At 26.4% G+C, this 7,713-nt stretch overlaps 1 long non-coding RNA gene across 1 annotated transcript; it reads left to right on the top strand.

Annotated features, from left to right (window-relative positions):
* Positions 1–2,106: 2,106 nt before the first annotated feature.
* Positions 2,107–6,567, top strand: LOC100571845. The gene is made up of 7 exons (XR_510900.3): positions 2,107–2,238; positions 2,309–2,422; positions 4,210–4,339; positions 4,492–4,659; positions 4,761–4,819; positions 6,097–6,238; positions 6,412–6,567. It is a non-coding gene; the product is annotated as an uncharacterized LOC100571845 (long non-coding RNA).
* Positions 6,568–7,713: the final 1,146 nt, after the last annotated feature.

Genomic DNA, 7,713 nt, shown 5'->3' with positions numbered 1-7,713 from the left:
GAATGTCCATTTATCATTAAGATTACCTACTCTGTCCAGTAAGAGAACACACTGACCAAAACTGGTTACCCCACGTAACACCCTGCCATTGAGAAACGGTTTCAATTGCATGGCGACGCAGGAAGATGCCCAGAATTGGTGTGTTCTCTCGCTGGACAGGGTATACCTACCTAAATTATTTATTAAAATGTATTAAACATACCTAAAATTGTTGAGATATTTTGGTGGTTCTGCAATTACTCCCACGTAGAATTTATCTGTCAATTCAATGTTCATATCTTGGAATTTGGCGATCACTCTACTGCCTACTGGATACTGTACGTGGCTTGTAGCATCTATGTATGCTAAATTTTTATAATTCAAAACTTTTTCTTTTTCATCCTCAAATATAATATTAAAATATGTGTCACTAACTGCTGATTTAATAGTCCCTTCAATCCACGGATGCAATTGTGAATGTTTCATCCCATACACCCTGTCACCCACTGTTAATAAGTGTCTTTTTAGTTGTCCTTCTTTGGGTAAATCATTCGGCAATATAGGTAAAGTTTTAGATGCTATAAGTTCTACATCATCATTAAAGTGATCAAAAACACGTATCTCTTTGTCAAACTCAAATTTCCTTTGATCATCAAACTTGTATAATTTGTTGTATAGTTGTCTGAGTGCCCGATCTACCTTCTCCGATAATTTTTCTAGACGTTTATTATCAGCATCTATTTCGGCTTTTTGAGAAGCCAAATAGATTTCGCATAATTCTTCTTGTTTTTCGAATAATGGCCCAACAGTATCCTCCAAGATTGTGTTCAATGTTGTTCTCAATTTAGCTATTTGCGGGTCGAGGTTTTCTGTTGACGGCTTGGTAACATTGTTGACGGCATCATCGTCATCAGAGTCTGATAACTCAATTACATGGATTGGTTTTTTTGGATGTGTGTCGTCGAGTATGCATTGTCCGTTTTTAAACCGCCTACCGATCTTTTCTAAATATACGATACATTTCTGCATACAGGCCAAACACACTTTGCGATCTGGCGTGTAGAAGACATTATAAAAATTGCTAAAATAAAACGAGACTGTCTGATAGTTCATAAGTTCAAAATAATTATATCCAAAGATGTTACCTAATTGTATATGTTTCAATAGTCGTCAGGCATGTACACAAAAACAATATTTTGGGGGTTTTATAAGAGTTTTTGGGGGGAGAGGGTGTGAACCCCAAAAACCCTCTCTGTATATGTGCCTGATAGTCATGCATAAATACTGTAATATTATAATATTTATAAGCTCCAAGTTATCGCTCACATTATATTAACACTTTCAACGCCGCTGATGCGTATATGCGTCAACAGAGTTTATTCCAATAGACCGGTGACGCGTTAACGTGTCAAAAACATATACGTTTATATACGCTATAATTAAATCGGATTTTTATAATAAACACTGAAATTAAGATAGCCCATTTACAATGAACTCTAAATTTAAAGGTATTGGTGGTTTAAGTTTTTGTTTTTTCTGTCGTTTCTGAAATCACGGGTGGCGTCAAACGTGTTAAAGAAACATAATTTAAAAATATATCTTGTTTTTGTCAGTAAGTTTGTTTATGAATATGACAATTTGTAATTAATTAGTTGATGCTAAATTTTATAAGTTTTTGTTTCATTATTATTTACAATTTTTTGTTCAAGCGTTTATAAATAATATGTTGTTTATTGATTTCACATTTTTACAACTGATTAAAACTTATTAAATGTTGACGTTTATTTCAAGTGTGTATTTTGTATTATTACTAGTAAAACATTTACCTACTGCTAGGAATAAACAAAAATAATAAATATTAAATTTAATTGTGTTAGGTATTAACATATAATTATAAAATGTTAATCTAAAATTGTAAACTTAATATCATCTGTTTGATATTTTAAAAGCACTTACAGTAGTCTTATTCAAATTCAAAGCATAAAATACTCGATAAAATATATACATTAAAAAATACTGGTTTATTTAAAATTCAAAATTATTTAATGATATTAATTATGTATTAAAATTATTAATAATTAAATATTGTTTAGGTATTTTCTTTTAGTTTCTTTGCTTTGTTTTCTAACCATTGTTTTTTGATGGTGTCAAATTTGGTTGAATATCTTGACAACACTGAAGAACTTTTTGCTGACACATCGCAAAATAAAAAGTTACAAATAAATTTTGATATTGTTGTTCCTAAGATATCTTGTGATTGTATGAATTTACTTTATTCTTTGACTAACATTTACTTGCATATTTAAATCAATTTTTTTTTTTGTTTTAGTTTTAGATGCAGTTGATAATTCAGGTGAAACAAATCTGCAGGTTGATCATAATATTTATAAATGGAGATTAAATTTAGGAGGTCAACCAATTAGCAATCCTGAAAAATCTGATGGTATGATTAGGTTTACATTATTGATGGTTATATCTATTAAGTTAGGTGAACATATTTTCTATTTAGTACTAACATTTTATATATTTTTGGTTTAGATGTTGGTAATAAAAAATCATTAAATGTAAGTTATTTATTTAAAACAATTTCTATATCATCTAAAATAATCATAAAAAATCCTCTAATTTATCTATTAACAATGTTTATATTTATAGTGGTTAAAATATTTTAAAACAATTATATTGAAACACAATTTAATGGTATTAAGAGTATACCCACAAGTGTTGTTTTTATGTTGTCTTACACACAATAAATATTTAACGTTCAAAAGAATCTATTGCATTCTGTTGTTTTTAATATTACAGTGGATTTAACTACCATCAAAGTTAAAAGTCACAATATTATAAAGGGAAATTTGGAAGGTTTTTGATATTTTAATTTAGAAGCAAGTTATGAGCATTTTAAAATTTACATAAAATTTGTTATGTTATATTATGTTAATAAGACTGAAGCAACACATGCAGGTTTAACATCCTCTTAAAGTAGTTTATATAAAATATTTAATACACAACTATTAAAATAAAATATAATCTCTAATTATGATTATTTTTAGTTATCATTAGGGCAAAAGACTTGTAGCTCTAAAAAATCACCAAATATGCACTTAAATATACAAATAATATACAAATATGCATTTTAAAATGAATATTTTTGAGCAAAAAATAAGAATTTTTCTGTAGGTACTTATTATTTTAATGAATACATTTTATTTACAACTTTATTTAACTACTTACAAGTTACAATTAATTATTTAGGTTTATTTTATGGGTTTTCTCATTTGGATACTTCTTCAAAACTTTCAAATGTCATCTTCTTCAACTACAAAAAACAATTGAGAAAATATTTTTGTTTCAAATATTTAAGATTAACACACATTTTAACCTTGAAAGTTACATTGAACAATAAGAGGTTTTTTCAAATTGAAAACTTTTTCTATTGTCATCTAACAGCACTTTGAACATTAAAATAGAATGTTCAACATCAACGGAATTTATAAGAGCATATTTAAAATATGCTAAATCTCCAAGGCTCAAGATTTCAGGTATTCTGACTATAGAAGTTTCTTCTCCAGATAACATTTTTGAAATTTGAATCAATATTTGTTAACCTTTATTATTCTCTAAAACATTCATCTTTTGTTGAATCATTTTTCCCATTGTATCGGGTAATTGATTAAATTTTTAAAAAATTGTCTTCAATTATTTTTATAGAGGTTTATATTTATTGGTGTTTGCAATAATAACATACAGTTTTTACTCACAACGCCACCTTGTAATTATAGGTTCCGGAGCAAGTGAACGATCGGGTGCTGATCAAAATTTAAAATAATTTTAAATTTAACGTTATTTTGTTGCAAAAATAAATAAATTTACGTTTTTACGCTGAATAAAAAATATTGAAAAAATGATAAATTATTTAAAATATGCATCCAAAAGTATAAAATGGAAGAATTATGCCCTAAAACCAAAAATCGCAAAATATGCATATAATATGCAGAATACATTTTTTAAAACTAGCTTTGCGAAAGATAGAACGTATTTGTTTCGCACTCTGCTATTTTTGTGACTGTGCAAAAAAAAATACGCAAATGCTACAAGTCCTCTGCCCTAGTTATCATATCACAATTTGAGTTAAAAGTACTCTTTTGTCAAGTAGGGCAAATAAAATAAAAATTTAACCAAAACTGTATTTTATTTCAAGTTAATACAGTATACAATACTTTGTTTTAGCCTGCATCTATGTTAAAATCAAATGAAATAGATAATGCTAATAATACTGAAGCACTTTGTGGAAGCTGTTAAGAAGCGGGATGTTCAACTATTCTGTATATAGGATTTTATCAACTCACCATAGACTTAGGTACTCTCAATAAAACTGATTTAATATTTCTATTCTATTTTGTTTTTTATTTACCTTATTATAATAGGTAATAATAAGACCCCTCTACTAAGAAGTTAGAACATTTCATAATATTATGCAAGAAATAATATTTAAAAATATTTATTGTTTAGGTGTAATACATGTGATGATGTTAAAAGAGCTTACACAATGAAAAATTGGGATTTCTGTCCTTTAAGTTTAAACAATGCAAGAATCAATCATCTCAAAATGAAATGTATATGTATGACATAGCATTTAAAGGAGATTGTCAATTGTATGGTACACTACTGGTAAATAAGGTAAGTAATAAAAACTTGAAAAATGTTAATTTTATTATAAATAAGAATAATCTAATAATATAGAATTTTGTACAATTATTATATTAATAATTATCTTTTAGGTTAGTGGAAGTTTTCATATTGCTCCAGGAATGAGTTTTTTTGTTTAATCATATGCATGGTAAGTATAATATTATAATAGTATCATGTTGATACTTATTAATAGAATGTCAGCGCACTATTTATTTTTTCTCTCTGACTCAAACGCAACATAGAAAATTTACATTCAGCAGAACCTGCCATGACTTGTGTTGTTACTCTTATAGAAATGTAAATTAACCTATTATCAAACTTTAAGTTAGCAACCTCACCTGTGTACTCACCTCCTTGGTTTTTTACAATATTTTAATTTTTATACAATTTACAAGCATTTATAAATTGTAATAATATACACACTCATAATTAGAGCATTGATTTTTATGCACTAAAAAGTGACAAAATATGCCAAATAATATGCAGTTAAAATCATGAAAATATGCACTAATATACGAAAAAAAAATTTGCAATTAGTATCAAACTATTAGAATTTGTAAAGACTACTGACAAAAATCTCGAAAATGTGAAAAGGAAAAATATGCAATTGCATAAAAAACCTGCGCTTTACTCATTATTTACATAAAAATTAAAATATCATAAAATAGTCAAAAAGTGATCCAGAAATAGAAAACAAATAGTGCACTTGACATGCTCTTAAGGGTCCAAGGGCCAGTTTTTAAAATTTTCCATAATTCTATAAAATATGAAAATTAACTTTTATATTTTTAGTTGCCACCTCAATTAAAAGACTTTTCCACTAATCTACTACCCGACACTTATTTAGGGGGGGGGGGGGGTTGATAGGGTGTATTATATCGAAAAAAATGACTTTACGAGAATAACTCTCAAGCTTTATAAAATTGTCGGATTTTGGTGACTATTTTTTTATCTGAAAGAAGAAGTTTTCCTACAGCCCGCATCAATCTCTGATTTTGTATTTTATATCAAATAATTGTATTAAAAAATTTCTAAAAAATGCTTTTTATCTTGTATTTTTAGAGACAAATTATAAAGTTTGAAAATAAAATATTGAAAAACAGAGATTGATGCGGGCTGTAGAATATTTCCCTCTAGCAATCAAAAAAAAATTCTGAAATTTCGTTGATTCTACAAGGCGTTATAGTTATTCTCTCAGAACGTATTTTTGAGGACAAAATGGCATCGGTGTTGGGTGCCTTAATAATAAAAACAAAAGTTGATTTACTAATTATATTATAATAAATAGATTATATTTCTATAAGTTTTCAAGTTTTTTTTTATTTTTTAAATATGGGTTATGTATTATAATATGTTTTTACCTTTTTGTTATCTTTTTTCAATATTATTGCTTATTATTTTACTAAATTTGGATTTATATTTTAGTTAATGACGCACATCCATTTTCATCTTCATCGTTAACACAACTCACACTATAAGACATTTATCATTTCGTCAAATATTGGAATCAATGAATACGAGTCATTGTGGTAATCCATTGGACTCAACTGAATCTTTGCTCGAAAAGGTAAATAATACATAATTTTAGATCTTAGTAAAAAAAGATTTATGCATGGGTTCAAATATTTTTTTTTTTAAATTCCGATGCTATTTTAATTGAAAATAAAATTTCATGATTATTGATAAGTTAAAAATAATTAAAGTAGTTATTATTAAATTTGATTATATATGCATTTTTAGTATGCAATGATTCATCATTGTATTCAAATATAACACATCCATTACTACGATATGCTCAACAACCACTGTACAGCAAAACAGTAGCTTGGTATCCACTCGTCCACTTTTCTTATGCCGGCTTGCAAAGCAGGGAGTCAGAATGGAATGTCAAGGACGGCGGGCTAAGGTTTAAGATTTTAAGTAAATAATAAATATGGTACATTTACATTGGTAAAATATAGAATTTATTATACTCTTAAAAGTTATGTACAACATAGTTATGTATTTTAAAAACTTTTTTTTAACTTATATAAAATTCAAACTATTCTAAACTTATAATAATAAATTATAAATAAAGAATTATACGGGAATATCTCTCAATGACTATATTTTAGAAAACTAAATTTAAAATCTAATTTCTCTATTGAATGTTTTCTCATTATTACATTATTCTTAAAAATAATATTATTTGATTTAATTAAAATTGAGTTTAAATTTATGATTGATAAATTCACATATTAGTCTATTTCTATTATTTTTCTTTATCACTGCATATAATAATAAATAATAAATAATAAATAATAATAATAATCCAATATTGTTCACAATTGGTAGATTTTAATTAATTAATTTATAAATCAACGGGTAAACACCCTTTTGTTAAATAATATAATGGTTAAACATGTGGTATTTAAGTAATTACATTGAAATGATAGAAAATACAGAGTAGATGCAATAATTAAATAATGATAAAAAAAAATTATTAATAATAATAATAGTAATAACTAATAATCTATATATATAAAAATTGAGCGTGAAAAATGTATGTTACTTCATCAATCAAGAACGGCTGGTTTGATTTTTTTTAAGATGTTCATAATTACTAGGAGAAGGTTTTTACGAAAGAAAATTTTAGGAATATCCACCAAAAAATTAGGAAATCTGGATGTAAAAATAAAATAAAATTAAAATTTAGTTTATTGTTGCAGATCAAAATATTAATAGTATATGATATATTGGTTGCTATTGGTTAATCGAGCATGTTTGTTGATTTGTATTATTATTTTTGATCGATTTATATATTATAAAGGTGTGATCACAGAAACATTTTATTACTCATTACCCTGTCAACATTTTCAATTCTGTTTGTGGGACATTCAACAAGTCTATCGATCATAAATTCTTGTAACTTAAAATTTTTTTAAATTGTGTATTTTGCGCATGTGCAATAAAACTTCATTTTTTTAAAATGGTAATCCCTATTTTGAATATTATTTTTGGATTGATCGATTTTTTCCAGTAATTTTGATCCATAAACTTGTG

The sequence above is a fragment of the Acyrthosiphon pisum genome, chromosome X (genome assembly GCF_005508785.2).
Source record: "Acyrthosiphon pisum isolate AL4f chromosome X, pea_aphid_22Mar2018_4r6ur, whole genome shotgun sequence".
Taxonomy (NCBI): Eukaryota; Metazoa; Arthropoda; class Insecta; order Hemiptera; family Aphididae; genus Acyrthosiphon; species Acyrthosiphon pisum.
This window is presented reverse-complemented; position numbering and strand designations above follow the sequence as displayed.